The sequence below is a fragment of the Suncus etruscus genome, chromosome 4 (genome assembly GCF_024139225.1).
Source record: "Suncus etruscus isolate mSunEtr1 chromosome 4, mSunEtr1.pri.cur, whole genome shotgun sequence".
Classification (NCBI taxonomy): domain Eukaryota; kingdom Metazoa; phylum Chordata; class Mammalia; order Eulipotyphla; family Soricidae; genus Suncus; species Suncus etruscus.
Genome location: NC_064851.1, coordinates 99,799,742 through 99,824,575, shown reverse-complemented (window position 1 = coordinate 99,824,575; position 24,834 = coordinate 99,799,742).

Below are 24,834 nucleotides of genomic sequence, written 5' to 3'. Positions count from 1 at the left end.
AAGATCTGCACAGAAACCAGAACATATACCTACAGAAACCTGACAGCAACAACCATGATGTTGAAGAGCTCTTACAGGAACCACGACAATGACTATGGGGTTGAACAACCTAGTATGCCTAGAACCTGGAGTCGGTCTTATGCCAAATTGCTTCATGGATAAGGCCTCCCTATTCATAGGCCAAAGGTTTTTCCTTTCCAACTCTCCCATATTTTGCTGACCCTATGCAAACAACAACAACTGCCATTCACACACATCTTTTTAATTGTATTCCTATGTCTACTAGCTAAAAAAATATAGCAGAGGGAGCTTACTAAACCCTCTTCTAGTATAATAATGGCTTTACTGGAGATACAATAATTTTCATGAATGTACTTGCTAATGAACTTTTCTTTTTTTTCATATTATTATTATTTTATTATATGTTTTAGTTTTTCTATTTTCTCTCTATTTCTTAATAACTTCACTTTCTGTCATCCTGAAACAAATGTATTATGTTCAGTTATGATAACTAGGTGATACATTTTCTTTCAATAAATTAATTTAAAAATTTTTTAAAAAAAAAGAAATGAAGGTAGGCAGATTCTCTTTTCTGCCTCAAAACATAGTAGCCCACATTGAAACCACACATACTCTGGCAGAAACAGCCCCGATCCACAATTTAGTCAAGTTGTTCATAATACAGTTGTTCGAGATATTAAATGCTCCAACACCAATTTCACCACCAGTGTAACCTCTCCACCAGTGTTCCCAGTTTCTTACCTACCACCCTAGACGCCCCCTTGTAAACAAAAACTAATTTACTTTATATTGTTTGTTACAACACAAAGACAGATGGAATTATCAAAACAAATCAATAATGTCAATTTGTGATTATTGTTAACTCTCATAATGATGTAAATAAAGTCATTGTCTCAGAATATATTGTACTAGTTGGTGCCATTTAAGTTTTATGTGCTATTGTTTTAGCTCATTGAGGTATAATGCTTGCCTTGCATGTGGTTAGCCTGGGTTCAATTTCCAGAACCCAATGTGGTCTGCTAGGACTATTTCCTGAGCACAAAGCCGAGTAAACCCTGAGCACTGGCGGGTGTACATAAAACAAACTCTTGCCAAGACTGGTAAATAATATCTCTTCACTAAATAATTATTGATTACATTCTTAAATAAATGAAAACTAAAGAGTAAGATTGGTTTAGAAAGTACCATCAAAGAGGCAGGCTAGTACAAGATAATAACTGAGTCTTATCAGAATGATGTAGAGACATTGCACTTTTTTCCTGAAACCACAGCAGCCTGTAGCCATACCCTCCATCATAGAAAAAGTATAAATCCAGGGCTGGACCAGTGGCTCAAGTGGTAAGACACTTGCCTTGCACACACTAACCTAGGATGGACCGAGGTTCGATCTCTCAGAGTCCCCTATGATCCTCAAGCCAGGAGAGATTTCTGAGCACATAGACAGGAGTGATCCCTAAGCGGCACTGGGTGTGGCCCAAAAACCAAAAAAAAAAAAAAGAAAAGAAAAGAAAAGGCATAGCTCTACAACTAAATCTCATCAAAGTGTCAAGTCACTAAAATACTCCATATGTATAATTTCCTGGACTGTGCTGTCTCATATACAGCTGTGTTAGACCTCCAAATTTCATAGTACTGTCATTCCAGTAGGATCACAGCAATTCTGATGGGTAAGTTTGATAAACCATCAAGTTCAATGAGCCCCTATTTACCAATTCTTAGATAGTACTATTTTATTTAGTTTTCCTATTGCTACACTTGATCATGGCTTACATAAATTAGAGTGCTTAGAGTGGTAGCAGAATATAGTAACAAGAGAATATTAGTTGAAGTTCTTAGACTTCAGTAACTGTGAAGTAAGGTAACAATTTATACACATCAAAATCAAATTCATTATGCCTGACACATGTATATAAGCATCTGATCCATACTATAAAAATTAAATATTTAATGAGTTTGCTAAGGAGGTGGGGAGTGGTGATAGGGAGTCCTAGGATAGTTTTGGTGGAGGAGGCCAACACTGGCAGTGGGTTTACAGATGGAATATTATATGACCCAAACTTTGTTATTAATACTTGTTTAAAGCATGATGCCTAATAAAAATAGAGTAAGAAGTTCTGTTTCCAGTAGTTATTGATAGAAATTTAATTTTATATGCAATTATATAAATTCAATATAAATGTGTTGATATTTATTGTACTGATCTCAGATATTCCCACAACAAAATGTCTTCTTTTCTTGTCTTCAATGAACATGAGAAAATTAATTTAACATATTTTATAAACTATAAATTAACCAACTAATTTTCAACTTTTTTGAATAATCAAGCATACTGCAAATCTACTAATCTTAAATTTGCTCTGACACACTATTATCAAAAAACATCAGTTCTCAATTTCTTTTTCCAGTTACTCTAAAATCTCTGCCTGTCTTTCAAGGTCACTAAAAGTTGTTCACATCATTTCTATCCAGTCATTTCCCAATTACTTTCTGAAGCCTACCACAATTGCTTTACATTCTCTGGCAATTTGAACAGACTTGCACAAATCTCACTTTTAGCCCTTTGATCTCACTTCTAGGACTTCCAGCCTCCAGAAATGTGAGACATTAAATTCCTGTTTGTTAAGTCATCCTAATCTGTGGTACATTTATAGAGCACCTTAGCAAACTAATACAAGCAGTTACTGATACTTTGGTAATATTCTCTTCAAGTGATAATATTTAAAGATCACAAAAACTTCCACATCAATACTACCTGAAAAGTATTACCATAAACTTTAAATTCTAGCATATTAAAATGAGTATTCCAAAACAGAATTTACATAGATTTACTGAGTATCTGGGCAGGAGAAAAGCAAAGAAAGGCACAGGGTCTTTTGAGGTCTTTGGGATCTAGAAAAACTGTAATTTTCAACCTTGAAAAAGATTAAATAGCAAATATAGAAGCAGTAATTGACTTGAAAAAGAGCTGAACAAGCTTCAATTTGGAAAATACTATATAGAAGGACATAGCAGGTCATATGATATTAAAACAATCTAAGTACATTGAACTCTAGGAAGAGAATGAAACAAATAATATAAGGAAGCATAGTGCTCTCTCAAAAGTACTAGGGGGATATAATTCAAATATAATAAAACATGGGAAACAGTAGTAGGGAAATAAATGATAATGTAACATTAGTGATGGAACATGTCTTAAGATATTAAAAGGTAAACAAAAAGATATTAAAAGGTGTTGGTTTACTGGTCTTATCTTAATCAATATTTGTACTCCAGCTATGGAGTAATCTGGTGATAGGATATTGGATTATTCTCTACTTGGTATTTCCACCTAGGGTGTGGACTGGTTCTTGTCAATAAAAGCAGAGGTCTGGGGAAGGCAGGGGGCTCATTCTTCTGCCTTCCTCCACTAGCTGCAGTCCTTTTTAGAAGCAGAAAGCTTGTGTGGTTGGATCCCTTGCTTGAGTGCTGGATTTCCTGAACCCGTTCTTGTACCTTTCACTGAGTGGATTATTTCCTGCATCAACTTTTGCTTCCAAACCTGCATCTCACCAGATCCTCATATTGGAGCCCTGGGCTCCACTAGCAGATATTGATTAGGGTAGGACCAGTGATTCAATATATAAGTAGTATACGTTCAATAGCCTATAAAACCAATACTAAGCGATCAAAGATATGGTGTAAGGTGCACATACAAAACTAACATGTATGAGCATTTCTCTTATTTCTGGGCATCACGTAGACCTCCAAAAATCACTGACAGTAGACCAATTGCATCAATAGGACTTGATGTTGGGCCTCAAGCTCTGTTGAAGTGGTCCCTATTTTAAAAAAGAAAAAGTAAATAAATATTTTATGAAAATAACATGATTTAAAAACTTGTCTGAAAAATATTTGAAATCACACATTATAAGGCTTACTTCATATGTAAAGAAAATATTCTAGAATAAAAACTAATAGTTATAAAACAACTAAGTTTTAATAAAGGATGAGAAAGGAAAGGAGAAAACTTGATCATTGATAACAATAATATATACCTAAAAACAAAAGGTGTATTGATTTCATTAGAGCTTTAACTTTCACCAAAAGACAAAAACTAAACGAATTTGCAAAGCACAAAAACATAAATAAAACCAGTAATATTTTTCAAGTAAATTACCAGTAATTAAACTAGTAAATTTTTTATTCAAGTAAATTCAAGTAAATTTTTATTCAAGTAAATACATTATATGTATATATAACAAGATATATGTAAAAGAGCATCAAACTATTAAATACACCAGTAATCAGATAATATTGTTCCCTGAGTACATCTGAAGAAATTTATTAGAGAACAGGTTTTAAGCAAAGCTGAAAAAACTTGGCAGTCATCAACATGAGGTCGAATACAAACTTTACATATATAATAACCTATAAAATACTAAGAGTATTAAAATTAGCACATTCAGAGCATTGTCTATAAAATACAGACATTACAATTATTCTTATACTGAATATTAAGAAAAAGAGGTACCAGCTGAATTATTTCATAAAAATATCCATAAATAATTTAAAATGTCTAATCTAAAGTTCCTCTTATAAGAGATTCTATAGGTAAATGTAAAATGATAAATGACATAACAGGAAGAAATATGAGAAATATGCCTTTTTCATGACTCATGATTTAGTTTTCATAACTAGGCAGTGATAGAAAATACAAATGGATAAATGAAATAATTATAAATAATCCAGAATCAAATGAAGTGAGTCCTTTACTTGAAACCTAATTTAAATAAATTGTAAAGATGTAAAACTAGTGGCACAGTGATTTTGTTAAAAATTGCTTCCTCCTTCTTTGTGAAGTATACTGCTATTTTTAAGGCATTAAAATTATGTGATTCTGGTTTTTGTTCAGTGACACCCAATTAAAATATTTTTAAAAAACAGACAATAATATATGCCAAAAATGATGACAACTGTTAAAAGTGGGTGATGAATAATGTTTCATGAGCAAAATGTATGAATAAAAGTGGCAGTCAAAAGTTATTCACTTCATTTTCCTCACTCTTTTTTTTTGTTTTGTTTTGTTTTGTTTTGTTTTGTTTTGTTTTTGGGTCAAACTTGGCAGTGCTCAGGGGTCACTCCTGGCTGTATGCTCAGAAATAGCTCCTGGCAAGCTTGGGGGACCATACGAATGCCACCATTGTCCTTCTGAATGCAAGACAAACACCCTGCCTCCATGCTATCTCTCCAGCCCCATTCTCCTCACTCTTATCTGCTCTGAGACCAAGTATTCTCAACAACTCCCATTGTATTTCTTCATGCAGTCATTCTAAATCACACATAAAAGTAGTATCATCCTGTAGTTATCCTTCTTCAGGCTTACTTCATTTAACATAGTATAGTGAGGAGAAGGGACCAGAGAGGGAAAGGTGGCACAAGCGGTAAGGCATCTGCCTTGTCTGCGCTAGTCTAGGATGGACCAAGGTTTTATCCCCTGTGTCCCATATGGTCCCCCAAGCCAGGAGCAATTTCTGAGCGCATAGCCAGGAGTAATCCCTGAGCATCACCAGGTATGGCCTCCCCTCCCTCAAAAAAAAAAAAACTATATGTATAGTGAGGAGAAGGATAGAAATTGATTGGAGGAGAAAGATACATGTCAAATAGTGAGGACAGGGCCAAAGGAACTCAGGTGCATTGGTGATGTAAGGAAAGGACAGAACTAAATATCCAAGCCATAGAGCAAATAACAATAAAACACAGGGTAACCACCAAAACTAAAAACAGGCCTGTTATGATGGCAGGCTGGGACAGGGGATGGTGGTATGAGATGTTCTCTGGGAACATTGGTGGAGGGAGGTTGACACTCATGGTGGGATTGATGGTGAAACATTGTATGTGTAAAGCCCAAATATGAATCTTGGTAAAACACAATGACTTAAATTATAACAAATTTTAAGTTATTCACTGCAAATTCTCAAATATGTAAATGTAAATTTACTTGTAAAAATAATCTTTGCAGATAAAATAAATCCTAAAAAGACTTACCTAAGAGCTACTAGATTATCTCAAATCCAAAAAGAAACTTGTAAGAGACAATGAAGGAGAATAGACAGAAGTGTTGAAGACAATGTGGTCATGGTAGTAGATGTTGGTGGTATAGCAAAGGCTGCCAAGAAAACTTCGATTGGACAAAAAAAAAAAAAAATCTGGGCCTGGAGAGATAGCACAGCGGTGTTTGCTTGCAAGCAGCCGATCCAGGATTCAAAGGTGGTTGGTCTCGAATCCCGGTGTCCCATATGGTTCCCACCGTGCCTGCCAGGAGCTATTTCTGAGCAGACAGCCAGAAGTAACCCCTGAGCACCGCCGGGTGTGGGCACCCAAAACAAAACAAAACAAAAAAATCTTTCTCTATCAGATCCTGAAAGGGAAACTGGCCCTGCAGAAATCTTGAGTTTAGGTATCTGTCTTCAAAACTATATAGATAAACAATTCTTATTTTATAAAGCACTCAACACTTTGCTAGAGGAGTCATAAGAAATAAATGCATTAAATTCCTTAATACCCATTTAGAACACCAACGTACAATAATTCTTAAATTAGAATGCATGGGCCATAAGAATCTTTTATAAAGATATTAGTAAAAAAAACTATCAGAAGTATACATCTTTCTAATATAAAAAGATGTCAAAGATGAAAATAAAGAGGATAAAATATAAATGAATTTCAAAATATATGATTAACAAAATCATTATTTTTTTGTAGCAATACAATAAAGGTAAATGGAAACTTCTCCAATTTTGAAAGACTTTTAAACTGAAATTTAAAAATATATAAAATAGGGGTAGGATCGATAGTACCAGCGATAGGGCATTTGCCTATCAGGACAGAAACTGGGTTCGATCCCTGGCATCCCATATGGTCCCCAAAGCCAGGAGTGATTTCTGAATGTATAGCTAGGAGTAACTCCTGAGCATCACCAGGTGTGGCACAAAAAAAAAAAAAAAGAAAAAAATATATATACATATACATATAATAAAATTGTATTTTTAAATAGAAGTACAACCTCATAAAATATGCTCAATTTGCTCTAAAAACACTCATATAATGATAAATATTAGAGATATCTCCTGGTTAAAGGTCAGGAAGAAAGACAAAAATTTCCATTATTTATATTTCTATTTAACATGTTTTGTTGGAAATATCATCTAAACTAAACTAAACAAAAGAATCTAATTAAAAGCTCCAATATTTGGAAAAGAGGAGCAAAGCCCATTCTTCTTTACAAGTAAATAATTATATACCCAAGAGCTAAAGAGTTAATGTAGTGGGTAGGATACTTGCTTTAATGCAGTCAAACCAATTTTAAATCCTGATTCCCTGAGTTGCCAACAGGAGTTTGAGGTCCTGAGTACAAAACCAGGAATAATTCCTGAACATTTCTGGATATGGAACCAAAATAATAAATAAATTAATATATATATATATATATATAAAACAAAAAAGCTGTAGAAATTTTGTTTGAGTACAAATACTTGTTTGAGCAGATATAGGATGGTAACAAAAAGAAAACAAGCAATTCATATCATAAGCCAATTTATTATACCAATTTGGCTACTAAAAATTATAGATTTGGTGATTGACAAAAGTAGTATTGCAAAACCAAACAAACTACCGTATTTGCACGGCGTATAAGACGACCTCCTAATTTTGCAGTTAAAACATAGGTTTAGACCTATATTCGCTGTATCAGACAGAACGTTCCTGTGCTTCAACTGTATGTACCACAGTGAGCCAATCACAAGAAGCAAAGGTTCAAAGGTTATACTGTAATAGACTTCCTCTCTGACTCTGGCCAATCTGAGCAGGCTATTTTTACAGTGTAGATTCGGGTCCCAGAACTATTGTCCTACTTTGCACGCATAAAAAGCCTGTTTGGTTTGGCTGAGTTAGAGAGGTGGTACCGAGCAGCCTTGCAGTGATTGGTCCCTTATTATAGGCACCTTTTCAAGGCAATTCCCTGGTGGCGTCAGTTAATCTCTCCCACTACATGAACCAAACAACACCCCATCCTCGGACCCAGGCACTGAACCTGAACCACCAACACGGTTAGCTGGGTTTTGCCAGAAGTGGCCCCCAGATCTCCTGAGTACTGTTTGGGAGCCCCCAAGAAAGAGATTTGAAAATTCTGCAGCCTGATTTTTTTTGTTTGTTTCGTTTAGCAGCATATTGAAATATTTTTCAGGATATACTCGGCGTATAAGACAACCCCATTTTCAGTTGACCTTTTTTTGTTTCAAAAGTCGTCTTATACGCCAGAAAATACGGTAGTTCAATTTCTTTTTTTTTTTTTTGTTTAATATAATTTTTATTTTGATCATAGTGGCTTACATATTGTTGACAATATTATTTTACATAAAATCAAGGGGGATTCCCATCACCAAATTGTCCTCCCTATACCTCCATTTTTGTCCTCCCTCCCATTTCCTCTTCCCTCACCCCCAGGGCAGCTAGAATATGTGGTCCCCTCTGTATCTGACCTACTACTTAGTAGTCTTGCACCTGTTTGGTCTTGATGTCTCCCTTATTTCCCCCTCTAACTGGAGGCAGGACTAGCTAGTTCAAGATGCATGGTTTTGTTTAAAAAAGAGAAAAGTAATAAGCTGGGGTAAGAGTCTAATACGCCGAAAATGGGCGGAATCCTTCTAGGGGCTCTCATCAACGATTTGAGAGATGAAGGAGATAAAGAAGGTGGAACACTCCACCAGTACCAAAAGAAGTGTCTATTGTTCTGGAAATTTAGGGGTTTTTTTCTCAAGCATGCCAATAAGAACTGCAGTATAAGGTGTGTGATTCATTCAGCGAATATAATGCCTATGAGTGTATGTTCTATATGTTTGACATTTTTAGGAATTAGTCACTAGATTCATGGTTGTGATTTATGTTTGGCTTTTTATTTCCAGTGCTGAGGTTGAACCCAAGGTCCTGCAGAGGTAACACATGCACTGTAACTCTAAGCCACATCTGTATCTGAGTATAAGAATCATTCTTGACATATAAGATAAAGGTGATAATAGGTATGAAAGGAAATAATGAATTATTCAGTGGCCAGAGAGATAGTACAGAAGATAATGTGTTTATCTTGCACCCCACTGACTATAGTTCAATTCCTGGTATCCTATATGGTCCCTTAGCATTGTCAGGAATGGTCCCAAAGTGCAGAGCCAGAAGTAAGCCCTGAGCACCACTGTACGTGGTTCCAAAATTCAAAAAGTACAAAAAAAAGTTTTGCAAATGCTAAATATTCAGGACCAAACATATTTTCTTAGAGTGAGATTTCCTATTTTACATCATTGAGTGAATTAGCTTACCAAAAAATTTACAGTCATGAATAGCAGTGGACTGGAATGTTGTGGTAGTCAAAGGATTATTTTGTGTGTAAGGGGTAGTTTTGTGTCTATCACATTGGCAATATGCCTACTGCTGAACTAAACTGTAAAAATGAATAATGCCTTTATGTTCAAATGAAAAATCCACAATTTCTTTATTGTCCTATTATTACAAAATGCTCAGTTTGCAAACTAGTTTTTTTCACATTTTAGTTGATCAAATCTCTTAATTATGCAGTCACATGAGTAGAATCATGCATATTAAAACTAAAATAAAATTGAAAATTTATTTATTCATCCTTTGTCTTTTATAAATAAGACAAGGTCTTTTGAAATTTCTTGCAGGCAAGCTAGAATTGACTAAAACGTTACTAAAACCCTAAATTTTTGCTTAACCATGTTTTTCTTGCATTGCCCAACCATAGTACATGGTGTAGAAGATTTGGGGCTAAAGATCAGATAACAGCCAAAAAAAATGTGGACATGAATTGAAACCCTACACTACATGCCCTTTAAGTGCCATTGGGTATAGCACTGACGACTTGTGGGCAGCAGCAGAATGGCCCAACTTGAATCCAGTGGTCTCCAACAGATCAGTGCTTAAGCAGCTCCATCTTCTTGGATCACAGCTTGAACCACCAAGTTCTGCAAGGTGTGATCCCAGGACACTTTGAACACTACTTGCACCCTGGATTAAAGGACAATGTTGTAAAGTACTCTACCAATAAACTCATTTTGATTATTGCCAATGCTTACACTGTAGTGACGATTTAAAAAAGAGTTCACCCTTCATATTCTTTTCTAAGTGTAACTCCTTATCATATCTACTTCTAATATATGATAAGTGCCATGAGTGAAACTGAAATCTTTTTTAGCTGTTGACATCATTTTCCCAGTTTGAGGTACCTGTCATTCAATGATCAGTGTATGCTCACATGAAAAAGAGGGGTTGTAACTCAAAGGTAGGGCATGTGCCTTGCAAGTGTGAAGCAGTAATTTAGATCCCTGACATTGTAAGAAAAAACTATATTATATGGGGGCCAGGGGTATAGTTCAGCAAGAGTTTGAGTCCCAGTGCCACATGCCCCACACTACCTCAACACTATAGGAATGGCCTCATGACCATCAGTACCATCTTGTCTAAGCAGCTATGTATCCCCAGACCCAAGGACTGAAGAATCATACACATCTAGTCAACTAGAACCTGTAGTTGTACCAAAATCAATAAATCCTAGCTCAAAATAAATATATCAGTATTTGCAAAGTGTTACTCATCTTGTCATTAAGATGACAGAAGTGATGGGTGTCTTACATATAAACATTTTTCATCAGAAGGACAGATGATGATATGTAGACTTTTCTAAGTTTGTTCAATGAAGCACAATAAAATACACATCTAATAGTCCAGGTTGGTATAGTTGGTATGCAGAGCATCTCTTGATTTATATCAGGATCCTAAAAACCCCAAATATATTTCAAAGTGAAAGTAATAAAGATAAATAAATTTTCTATTACCATTTATAGTTTTAAAATTCATAACTGATATATATTAAAAGACTATATCATTTCTCCTAAATAATTAAAATTTACTTTAGAGAGAAAGATTATTTTTGAAATATCAAAGAATTTTTAAAGCTTTGATCAAATTCACTTTCATGCCTAGGATAATTTAAGAAACAATTTTAAATCTTACCTATTGTAAAGAAATTATTATATTTTGTCTTTTACTAAGAGGAATTTTTGCTCCTATCTTCAATGGTATAGGGATATTCTTTGAGTAGTTACATATTTAAGTGTATTCAACAGAAACATCTTACTGTTCAGGACAGAAAAAAATTAAACTGTTAATTCTCGTGTTTATAAGAGCTCCTTAGTGCACCCTTGTGGTAAAGTAATAAATTACAAATCTAGCCTTAAAAATTGGAGGGCTTAATATCAATGCTAAAATTAGTCACTGAATAATCTCTTCAGTGACACCTTTAGGAAAATACTAGCCATGAGTTTACTTGGTCATAGATAAAAAGTTTTCTGTATGTTTTGCATTGTGAAAAGTAAAATGAATGTGATATGAATAAGAAGCTATAGGACAAAAAGATAATCTTGTATTGAATGTCCATTGAAAATTATTAATTGCAGCAACATGGAGAAGTTCATGAAATCATTTAATCTATAGATAATGGAAACTTCTAAGTTTTATCTTCTGAGGAATGTTATATAAATAATGCTACTTGGTTTCATTCCATTTATCAAATCTAGTACAGTATTACCTATGTCTTTTTAGTTGAACATGAACAATTTCCCCCTGTGTAAAAATAAATATATAATACCTTACTTTGTATACCAAGAGAAACACAATATAATATTTATCTTTGTTAACTTAAGGAAAAGGATGTATACCAGATGTTCTCACTAATCTGTGACATGGAGAATATCATATAGCATATAACATCAAAGGGAATGAAAGTTACCAAAGGTGGTATAATCTTGGTGCTAGATTAAGAAACAAAAATGCCCCAGAAAGGGAGATAAATGGAAAGAGAAAACAAGAAGAAGCAGTTTGGGAGGTGATTTATCACCACTGGACTTGGCTGGGATGTGGAGCTGGAGTATCTGGATACACCTAAAAAGTTAGAACCAACCATTTTCAGCATGGGAACTGAACTATAAAATATAAACTTAAAAATGTGTCTTTCAAGAAGGTAAATTGGGGTTTGAGGAAAAAGAACCTATAGTCATTGTTTAAGTGAGGTGGACACTAGCGGCATCATTGAAACAGAAACATTGTATGCCTGAAACCCTATTATCAATAACTTTGTAAATTATGGTATCTAAATATAAATAAATGCTAATAAATAAAATATGTTCGTTTATAAAGAACATTGCACATATCTTTGAAAATAGGACAGCAACAAAAATTGTGGGTTAAATTTAATATTTGTATAGCAAATTTGATATTTTCTAAGAATTAATTTTCACAAAAGCAAATTATAATTCTACACCTAGACACTTCATAATAAGTATAATTTTTATTATTAATATAACTTGGAAGTTTGGGCCATACACAGTGGTGCTCAGAGCTCACTCCTGGCTCTGTGCTCAGGGATCACTCCTGATGGACTCAGTCTACCATATGTATTGCCAGGAATCAAACTCCAGTTGCTTGCATAAAAAGGCAAATACCCTGCCCACTGTACTATCACTTCTGTTGCCCAACCCCATTCTTCCTGTGTAACCTTACCTACAAGAAAGACCTGCCCATTTCTGGGAGGGGTCTTTTAGGGGTTATAAAAGGTTTGGCCAGAAGGCCAGGAGGAGATTAGAGGATATTTTGGGAGGAGTTTGGAGAGAAATTGAGCAAGGAAGATGGATGGAGAGGAGATGGCTGAGGGACAAGGTACTATGCAGGGCCGAAGAGGGATCCAACGTAAATGGTTATGATAGGCCATACATGTTACCCAGGACCTGGATAAAGATGATATACCTTGAAGCTTGCCTGCGAGTTTTCTAACCGCTGCTATCCTGAAGCTGCAGCCCTGATGGCTGCGAGAGATGCATACATGTGGTCTTGGGCTGGAGGAGAAAGACCTCTCATCCCTCCATCACCATCCACCACCATCCAAGCCCATCCAAAAGGGCTTTTATGCAACAACTCCAACCTAACTTTAATGTAAATTCAAATGTTTAACATTTTCTTAGCCAAAACGGATTAGGAAATCCAAAGTTAAAAAATTTTGCTAAGGTAAACAAGACATATATATATATATATATATATATGTATATATATAATTTTAAATCAGTACTGTTTGTAATAACTAAACACTATGAATAATAGAGTACACTAAGTAGCATATTACTGCACATGTAAAACTGCAATATTGTTAAATACTAAATGAATAAAGGTTAAAACACACACAATGTCATGTCTGCTTTAAGTGAACTCCATAAATTCAAACTTTTACAAAAGAAATATAAACCAAGCCATGAAAAATTATGGGTACACTAGCCATGCAACTGATAGCTGGCAATCTCAGAACAAGAGTCAGGCCAAGTCCCCTTCATGCTGAAGCCATAACTGCTGCACTGGGCACCCACAATTGCCCCTCTGACAATGGCCCAGATTCGCCACTTATCTACAGTGCTCTGTAGAGATGCCAATCAGACTAAAACTCCAAGTATGCCATTATTTAGGCTGACATCACCAAGACATTTTTTGGAGTGAATGCAAATACTCTTCTTCTGCCTTCTCATACTCTAGAGAGCCTGACAGTCAAGACCACACCCCACAATAACTGCAGTATCTACAATAGTGCTTGGAATTCCTGGACTGTGGGGCTGCATTCAGGGCCTCCATTTTTTTTTTAATATTGTCAGCCCCATAGAAACACACCAATTTAGACACCAATGTGTATTTGAAGCTACCTAATGTTCAGAAACCAAAGAAACAAAATGATCAATATGAGCTTAATAAATCTTTTGACAATGACTTTATGACCTCAATAAAGGTATATTAATTTTCATACACAATAAATTATAAATTTAAATATTCTAAACTTGATTAGAAAGGGCCAGGGAGAGTTAGTTCAATGTGTGGTTTGTTTTATGTGTCCGAGACCTGCTTGGAAACATGGCAACACTAATCCACTGAGCATCACGGGGAGTGACCCTGGAGTACAAAACCAAGAATAGGTCCAAGTGCCAACAGGTGTGGCCCAAATTCAAAGAGCAAGTTATAATGAGCAAATTCAAATGGAAAAAATGTAAGACCAAAAAATTATACTGCATGATATGTTTTTACGAAATTACAAAAAGCAGGACAACTAATTTTCTAAGGATCTTACTATGACTATGTGTAAAATTTTTAAAATAAGAAAATTTCCATAAATATAATTCACAATTTTTTTACAAGAAAGTAACAAGATTAGGTAGGTGGCAGAAATAGCAAAGACCAAATCATTAGACATTTAGTTTCTAAGCTGGGTGTTAGGTTAATTGGTATCTGTTACATTATTTTTAGTGAGCAAAAATAACAGACAAATTAGGCATGCAAAAGATGGGAATGAAAGCAAGTGATAAAATAAAGAAAAACATTAACCCAATTCTATGTCCCTGGATTACAAATAATATAACACACATTTTAATTAATATGTCCATTTCTACAAAGTTCAATAAGTATATTATATAATTAGGAACATTATAAATACTACAAAAAATTTTAAGTTCATATCTAAGCAAATAATCTTATAGTGCTCAAATTACACACAGGTGCATAAAGAGAGATTACTAACTAGTCTGTCATCAACCCAAAAATTCTCCTAAATTAAGCACATTCTCTGATGGTTGGCTATATTTAATAAATATTTTATGACAAATAAATATAAAAATCAGAATTTATATTACTTTGTATTCTACTACTCTCCTGAATTAAAAGCTGACAAAAACAACCCCCAAAAGTGTCATTGTATACATACTTTCAAATCATAAACATTTTAAAATGCACTTTTGGAGTCTGTTTCAAAGTTTACTTCATGTGTTGACAATTAATGTAAGTATCAATAAAAAAATATTCTCTTAAGCATCTTTATCTGAAGTGCAAAAGAAAGACTTTTTCTTTAGTTCTATCATTGGATTTGTTTTTTTTCACTTAAATACCACCTTTTTATTCTCATTAAATAATTTCTGCTTAGTGATTTGTAATAGGACTAGGAATTTTGCCCATCACCAGTCAAGAAAAATAGCCTTTGCCTTATTAGAGAATCTGGTGTGAGATGAGAAAAAGCAAAGGCAAGAGAAAACTGGAACATGAGATAGGCCTTAAATATTGGAAAGGATTTTAAGAAGATGCCAGCTGGCCTGGGGAAAGAGTAGAAGGCCCTTTCCTGGAATAAAATTGAATAATTCTGCCAACCTTGTATTGGGTGAAAACTGGCACAAAAATGATAGTTCTGGACAATGGCCAGATTACTTGGTAGAAGTGATTAGAAAAGGGAGCAGGTGGATAATCTTCATTGCAAACTTGAGTTGTTGAAAATAGCCATTCAAAATAGAAACCATTTAGCATAGATAGAAGACTCAAGTCCATAAGCATGACAGCACAATGCTATTTAGAATTTGTTTAAAGTTAAAATCAAAATGTCACAAATGTCTAGGACTGGTATATTTTCTAAATTATCTTTCCATAACAATCCCCAATAAAAAATATATCAGAGAAAATTTTTATTCTATTACTAGTACTGAGTAAAACCTAGAAGATGTAAGCAATATATAAAAGAAAGGATGAGTGGAGGGAAGCTGGGATAAGAAGATGAGGTTATGTGAACAATAAAAGATATGTTAATCTCATAGTAACTTTTATAAAACGTTTTATTAAGGAGTAGAGGAAGAAAGGCAGAAGTGGAAAATATTAGACTGGAATAACCAAGAGTACATTTCCACAAAGACTTCTATACCATTTTAATCTCTCCTTATATTTCATTTCTCAAAAGAAATTATTCTTAAGACATGATATAAAATTTTTGATAAACTATGTCTATTATAAGATGATACATTTTCTGGAAGAAATAAATCTGTAGAAAGAAAAAAGATACAATAATTAAAATTTAAAAAATATTAAAAACAAAAAATATCCAGCTAGAAGTGAATGGTGGACCAATTCCCAGTAGAAGTTATAAAAACCACATTTTCCCTCTTGTTTGAAACAATCTTTTAATAAGCATATAAATTGCCTAGCAATTAGAAGATCAGGGTTCAAACCCCAGAGTTTCCTGCAAATAGTAATCTGATCATGACTAACACTGGATCCCCTTGTCGGGGGAAGGAAATGGAAAATAAAATAAAAATGTATTAAACAACTTTTTTCATGCACCAGATCAAATATAGTAATCCCTAAGCGAGGGAACAAAATGAGATTTTTTTTTTTAAGGCTCCAGCCTTCTTCCTTGAAAGGATTCTTGCATTTTTGTATAGGGAAAGGAACACAAAAGAAGCTGGAGTTGCCTTGGATGGAAGAAACTAAAAATATAGAATAATGAAGGTGACAAGAATAAAAGTGAGGAGTATGAGAAGATAATGTTACAGAGTGCAGGATTCCCTTTCAATCTATAAACAAATTGTTGAGTGAATATGAGGAAAAGATCTGAGACTGAGGAAAAAACAACCTGAGAAAATGTTGCCTACTATTGATCCCAAATCAGAAAATGTGCCTGTTTCCACCAGAAAACTTCATAGTTTTAGAAAATTGTGGATAATATCAGAAATGCCTTGACTCGCTTCTAAATAAAATACAAAAAATGCAATAAAAACCCTAGATTAAGAGCTGCACATGTCCTGAAAAACTAAAACATTAAAATAAGATTAAAGCATATGTTACAAGTATCTTAAGAATAAAGGTCAAGAATAGTTCTAGAACTACCAAAGTATCTGCTGCCTAAGTAAAATATACTTTCCTTATCATTCACTTAAAAACTTCACAAGCATCCAAAGAAACTAGCAATTTTCAGCACCAACAGGAGAGAAATAAATGAATAGTAACTGATATATAACAAGAGAATTGCCAGAATTGTAATGAAGAATGGCCTTAAAAATCAAAGTGAAAGAAAATTCAATAAATTATTATTTTTTTATTTTCTTAATTTGCTTGATGTGATAGTACTCTGCAGCTTTGGAGAAACTCATATTCAAGGACAGGGATAATATGGAGATATAGGTTCTTTGCATCCTGCTGATCCTGGTTCAATTCCCTGGCAACAAATGTGGTCTTCTGAGTACTGCCCCTGAGTACTGCCAGTAGTCAATGATCACTCCTGAACACAGACCAGAAATATCCCCACAGCACAGCCAGGTGTGGATTGACACCTCATCCCCTTCCATTCCCCCAAAATAATTTATACCTCTTGATTAAAAGCTTCCTTAGGAACAAAAAAAATTAACTGTCCATTTGGAGAATACTTAAACCAATAAAGTACCCTGTTTCCAAGACGTGGGGGAAGGTTCTAGGATCTGCAACCTCCCGTGGGGGACCCCCGACCCGCGGGGGTGTGGAAATGAAGGTTGCTAGTTATTCGTGGGTTTGCCCGAGCAGAACCGACCTGTGAAGAAAAACTTGAGAAGTTAGTAAGAGAAGTCCTCAAGAAAACGCATGCTGTTCAAAAGGGATTTATTGTTGGGAGGGAATCAGCTTTTAAGGGCTGAAATACGTCAGAGGGTGTTACAAGTTTTCCACCAATTACAACTGTGAGCACTCATTAGCATAAGCTGGGGGCAGGTAATAGGGAGGGGCAAAGAGGTAGAGAGCACGTTTTACCTGAAAACATAAGATTCAAACAGAGTTCTATAAATTTTACTCAACAAGCATAAATAGAACATCAGCTGTAATCCTAATAACCTTTTGCTAACACAAAGGCAAGTTGCTTTATATTTTTCTTTCTGGCTGGATGTATTGGGCTGCTTTGAATTACTTTAGTATTTGTCTATTTCCTTTGTTCTCAAGGCATGGGCGCCTTTGGTCATGTGGGTGACAAGATTAGGAATTACTGAGGTGTCCTATGTTCTAGGTTTCATCAGCTAGGCTCCCCACAGTTCCCCCTTTTCTGTAATAATAAAAGAAGAAGAGCAAAATGGGTGGAGTGCCTGTCTTAGGTCACATTGGTGGGCTTCCAGTTCTGGACATGAGAACAAGAGACCAAATTAAAAGTTTTTGCGCGCAAAATATTAGGAATGCCATGTTTGCACCCAGACACTGGCACCAAGCTATCCCCGTCATGAGCATCTCCACAGCCAGAAGCAGAGCAAGCAGGGGCATTTAGCCAGATACTCAAAACTGCTTAAAGCTCAGAAGTTTATCCATGACTTCAAGTCCTTTGGGGTGCATTTAAGAGAGCCACTGATATTGGACCTATACTGAACATTAGGGCAATCTCAGTAACCGGATTCTTAACAAAACTTGTGAGGCGATGGAATGCCTAGGGGCCAAAGGAAAAGGTAGCAAAAAGCCAATGAAAGGACCAAATTAGGCAGCAGCTTGCACAGCCAGGATGAGGTAGAGGACCAATTTTTATATCATGACTCATCTTAATCCCTCTATTTCTATCCTCTAGACTTTCTTCCACAAGTCTAATGCTATTTTAACTAAGCCGAGTTTATTTTTTTTTAAAGTAACATTCTGCTATAAAGATGACACAAGGGTCTGTCTTTATTCCAATGACATGCCGTTTTAATGACAATTGCTTTGTACACAGTACAATTTAAAGTTGGGGAAAGTGATGTTTCCCATCTTCCTTTTTTCTTAGGGTTCCTTTAGTTTTTGTGGGTGTTTGTAGTTGCAAATAAATTTTAGGTGTGTTTGATCCACTTTTTTGAAGAATGTCAGTGGTATACTTACAGAAATTGCATTAAATTGTGCAAAGCTTTGGGTGGTATTGCCATTTGAATGATGCATTAACTTTGGACACTACATTTTGTTTTTTGGCATTCTAATTTTATAGCACCTACACAAAAAAGTGTCATCAAGTTTTGTTACAAATTCTTCCCAAATACTATTCAGGTTTGTTTGCTTTGGTTTGGTTTTCAAAAAGATATAGAAACTTTATTCCTTAATATTTCATATTATTTTAATTACCTATAAATTAAAATAACCCGATTTTAAAAATTTCATTCTCTCCATCTGTCTTCTTTAAACAATTTCTCACAACTGAATATCTTCACTCTTTTACAGTAAAATAAAGATCATTTAAATGTGTGAATTTGAATATTTGTAGCAGATAGAATAAAAGAATTCATTAGCAATATATTTGCACTATTTATGCTAATCAAAAATTTTAGAAATTTTACTTCCTCGTAACTACCCCATAAACAAAAATAACAGAACATTGACATTAAAATAGATATGCAGGGACAAGAGAGACAGTATATTAGTAAGGTGCTTACCATGCATCATCTAACCTGGTTTGACCCCTGACATCCCATACAATACCTGAAACAATACCCAGAGTAATTTCTTACTGAGCAAAGATACTGGAGTAATCCCTGAGCATCACCTGTGTAACCAAAAAACAAATAAAAATTAGTAAGAAAAGAGAAAAGCAATATGTACTTCTATGTTTACTACAGTACTAATTGTAATAGCAACTACATGAAAATAACCAAATTGTCTAAAATCAAATTTATAGACAAAGAAGTTACAGTATATTGACTGCTGCAGTAAATTTAACTGAATGTTATACAGCAATAACACAAGGAGCTATCAAGAATTAATTCCCTGGTGAGTTCATTAAATAAGTCAATAGGAGAAAAACAAGTAATGGATGACTTCATCTATCCTGACGGCTGCATAATATTCCATTGTGTATATGTACCACATTCATCTTTAGCCATTCATCTGTTGAAGGGCATCCTGGTTCTTTCCAGAGTCAGTCTATTGTAAGTAGTCCTGCAATAAATATAGGTGTGAGGAAGGTATTTTTGCATTGCCTTTTTGTGTTCCTTGTCTGAGGGGTATTGGGTTAATAGTTTCTCCCATTCTATGGGTGGCTTTTGTATCCCAGACACTATTCAGAAGCTTCTCAACTTAATATAGTCCCATCTGTTTGTCTCTGTTTCCACTTGTATGGAGAGTGCTGTTTCATCCTTGAAGATGCCGTTAGTCTCAATGTCATGGAGTTTTTTACCTATGTGTTTGTTGTTCAATATACCTTATGGTTTCAGATCTGATATCCAGGTCTTTAATCTATTTGGATTTGACCTTTGTTCGTGGTGTTAGATGGAGGTCTGAGTTCACTTTTTTGCAAGTGGCTGAGGAGTTGCTCCAACACCACTTGTTGAAGAGGCTTTCCTTGCTCCGTTTTGCATTTCTTGCCCCTTTATCAAAATTAACTGATTATATATCTGGGACACATTCTTTGAATACTCCAGTCTATTCCACTGATCTGAGGGTCTGTCTTTGTTCTATTAAAACCATGCTGTTTTAATGACTAAAGCTTTGTAATGCAATTTAAAGTTGGGAAAAATGATGGCTCCCATACTGCTTTTCCCAAGGGCTGCTATTCTAGCTATTATTAGGTGTCTATTATTCCAAATAAATTTCAGGAGTATTTGGTCCACTTCTTTGAAGAATGCTTGTCTTCTACCAGATTTTAGAGGAAAGGCTTTATTTTATCACCATTGGTAATAATATTAGCCATTGGCTTGTGGTAGATGGCCTTGACTATATTGAGAAAAGTTCCTTCCATTCTTACCTTGATGAGAGTCTTTATCAAGAATTGGTGTTATACCTTATTGAATGCTTTCTCTGAAACTATTGATATGACCATATGTTTTTTTCTTGACCATATTATTTTTCTTTTCGTTGATATGGTGTATTATGTTGATTGATTTAACTATGTTAAACATGGATGGGCATGGAAGCTATTATGCTGAGTGAAATAAGTCAGGAGAGAGACACACACACAGAATAGTCTCACTTATCTATGGGTTTTAAGAAAAATAAAAGACATTATTGTTATAATGCCCAGAGATGAGGACTGAAAGGACCAGTTCACAATACGAAGCTCACCTCAAGTAGGGGTGAGTGCAGTTAGAGAAATGATACTCTAACAACTACCATGACAATGTTAATGAGTTAGAGAAGTAAAATGCCTGTCTCTAATACAGGTGGGGGCGTGGGTGGAGGGAGATGGGGTGCACTAGTGATGAGAATGTTGCATTGCTAAAGAGGAGTTTTCATTTTTGTGATTGAAACCCAACTACAGTCATGTTTGTAATCACGGTGTTTAAATAAAGATATAAAAATAAAATTATATATTCTATTCTGAAGTTTTAATATTCTAAATTTCTAAAATTTAAAATTCTAAATTCTATTCTAAAATTCTAAATTCTAAAATTCTAAATTTTATTCTAAAATTCTGAAATTCTAAATTCTAAACTTTAAAATTCTAAATTTTATTCTAAAATTTTAAATTCCAAATTCTAGATTCTAAAATTCTAAGATTCCAAATTCTAAATTCTATTCCAAAATTCAAATTTCAAAATTCTAAAATTCTAAATACTAAATTTTTTAAATTCTAAATCCCACTCTAAAATTCTAAGATTCTAACTTTCTAAAATGTGTAACCTTTTGTCCTGACTTATTGTATCTCTCAGTCCAGTTCTCTCCTTTTTTTTTTTAATTTTGTTAACCATTAATTATTGACAATTCATATGTCTATTTTTATCTTACTATATATGTGTGAATTAATTAACACTATTTAGCTTATGTATGATGTTATCTTTAAAATAATAGTATCCAATTTTTATTGATTTAATTTATGTGTCTCCTGATAATTTATATATTGAAGTTTTCAGACAAGAGTGAAGGTTACTTGTGTGAATGATTAGTGACCTTATAAGAAGGGACGTATGAGCTTACTTCTACACTTTGTTTTCTACCACATAAAATTAGGAAAGATCCATCTCCAAACAGAAAATTGTGTTCTTGTTGCACATCTACAGGGGTGAGGAACACGCAGCTCTCGAGCCGAATGCTGCTCCCGACCAAAATGAATGCGGCTCTTTGCCTCTTATCATTATTTTGTATACTGTTGTCTTTGCCAAGTTTGGATTTTGTTCTGCTGCTTCTGAAGATGGACCTCTGAGGAGAGATCTCCGAGCGCGCAGCAGCATCCCATCTCCCATCTCTCGGCAACAACCGCTAGGGACAGCGAGTGGGGGACCCGTGTGGCACATGTTGGGTCACATCTGGCCGTTAGTTCTTAGTGTGGAGGACGCAGCACACCCTCACCATCACTGCAGGATTTTTACCCTCACTCAAAATGGCCAAATGCAATATGTGATTAATAGATTACTGTTAAAATTAGATGCTTTTGTGTGAGTGTTTGTCTGTTTTGGCAGGCCACTGCGTGGTGTGGCTCTCTGACTCCCACGGTTTAAAGTTTTGGCTCTTTGTGTCGAACTTGCTCAACACCCCTGTGACATCTATCTGCCATCACTTTGATCCTGGGCTTCCTATCATCCAGAATTATGAGAAATTAGTATGTTTGTTGTTAAGAAACTAAACCTAGGGTATTTTTATAGTAGCTCAAACTGACTAAAACCAGCTAACATATAACCAACATTTGGGAATTAATCAACAAATAATAAATAAATTATTAATTTAAAGATTACTTGGAGAATGGATACCAAAGTCAAACTATTACTGGTCTTTTGGGAACACATATTAAGTACTATTCAAAGCATTTAACATATATTATTAAAATTATGAGGATTTTATTAATATTATCAAAACTTTGTAGACAATAGAATAAAACAAATATTTAATAAGTGGACCAAGGTCACACAGATTGCTAGTAGAAGGGTCAAAGATATGACTTTGTGTTGTCTAACTGTAGAACTTGAATTTCTAACCAATTTAAAAACCATATTTCACATAAACTTGGGAATTATTATACCATGGAGACTTCTTCACTAGTTCACTTAAAAAGACTATAATGTGTAACTATAACAGGAGATACAATCTATTTTTATTAAGATGTTTTATTAGGCTATTAAACCTTTTGTGTTTTCATGAATCATCCCACAGTGTATTCTGAGGACTTGCTTGGGAAATGATGCATGAGTCATGAAAATATAGTCTATAAAAATATATCAATTATTTCATTAAAGTCACTTCCCATTTGGTAAATTTCTCAGATGGAAAAATTTTCTACATGGCAACAGCACTGTGCCTTTACAACAACTTTCACACAAATAGCATATATGTGAGTTGACATAGAACTCAGTAAGAAGGAAAATTCCAGGAAGCTAGTATCAGAATGCTTTTTGTTCTACTGTTTTAATAGGGTATAGCCCTTATAGTGCCTGAAGGCCTAGGGCTAATCTTGAAATGCTCATCATCTCACCTCAATGCGGTTAGATGAATGTAAGTATTTAACCTAGTTGTTCTCTGTCCCAACAATACTTTGAAAGTACTAGGGCTCCACCCTATGGAGCAGGGAGCAGAAAGATCATGCAGGATAGGGATCAAACTGAGGCCATCACACATGCTCCGGAGGTCAAACCTAGGTCAGAGCATGCAAGGCAAGCAACCTATCAACAGCAAAAATTTTGTGATTTAATATAGAGTTTTTAAGATAAAAATCTTCTCACAAAAAATTAAAATGTCACAATATTAGTGTTCTAGAACAATAGAACAAAATTATAAAGTTGAATAAGAAGAGCAGGTTTTATGCTGAGTAGCATGCTTCTGTGTATGCAAGATACACATTGTCAAGAAGTAATTCGAGTGCCAGATCTAGAGTGAATATCTAATCTAGAACAGTGTAGTGCCTGATTATTTCTGCCACTCATATGAGTCTTTGAAAGAAATACAGATTCTTGACAATAAAGGCTTAGAGTGGATGTGCAATCATTAAGTTTCATCTGTTTTTATATCCCTATAGGGAAACCACTGAATTCTTATAATTGCCTCTTAAATGTGTAATGGAGACACAAAGAACATGGTAAGTCTGTGATCTCAAATGTCTGATAAGGCAGTCTTGCGTCCTATTTCCATTGCAGAGGAAACATGGGGTGATTTGTGGGCAAAGAAAATAAGTGAAAGCCTAAAAAAATTAAAATAAAACTTTCAGATTATATAAAACTTCCACTGCTTAATTTTTGTCCCCAAGACTATTAATTCAAAAAATATATGCACATCGATATTAATTACAATGCCATTTATAATAGCCAAAGCAACAAGTCACTTGCCTTGCATGTGGCTATTCTAGGTTTGATCCCAGCATCTCACATGAACTCCCAAAGAGCCAAGAAGTCCTAAGCACCACTAGATTGAGGCCAAACCAAAATATTATTATTAACAACAATAAAATATCCAAAACTTAGTAGCAAACCAAATAGGTGCAAATAAATGAATAAAGAAATTGTGAGATATATATGTCTATATCCACAGTGGAATACTATGCATTTATAAGAAAAGATATACTTTTGTGTATAATATGTGTGAAATTACAGATGTGACATTTACTAAAATTAATCTGAAGGAAACATATAAATACCAGATGATCTCAGGAGGAAAAAGAATAAATACCAGATGATCTCAATCATATCAACTATGAAGAAATAAGGCAAGGTACAAGACGATTTAAAATAAAAAATTTCTTAGACTCTGATGGCAAAATTAAGATTGCCAATCTGAATTCTCAGGATCCTTTGCCAAGGTAGAGGATATTGGAATCTTGGAGTCAGTGTGGTGTGACATCAGTATCACGTTAACATAAACACAAATAATTATGATCTTGTAAGCCACTATTACCTAGATAGAGATAAAGACTGAGATATAGGAGGAAGAATGATAAAAATGATTAATTGTGGCAAGATAAGCATAAAGGGGTCACATTGGTAACACTGTATTACTTGTGAAGCCTACACAATCTATAAATTCAGAACACAAATATGCATAGCT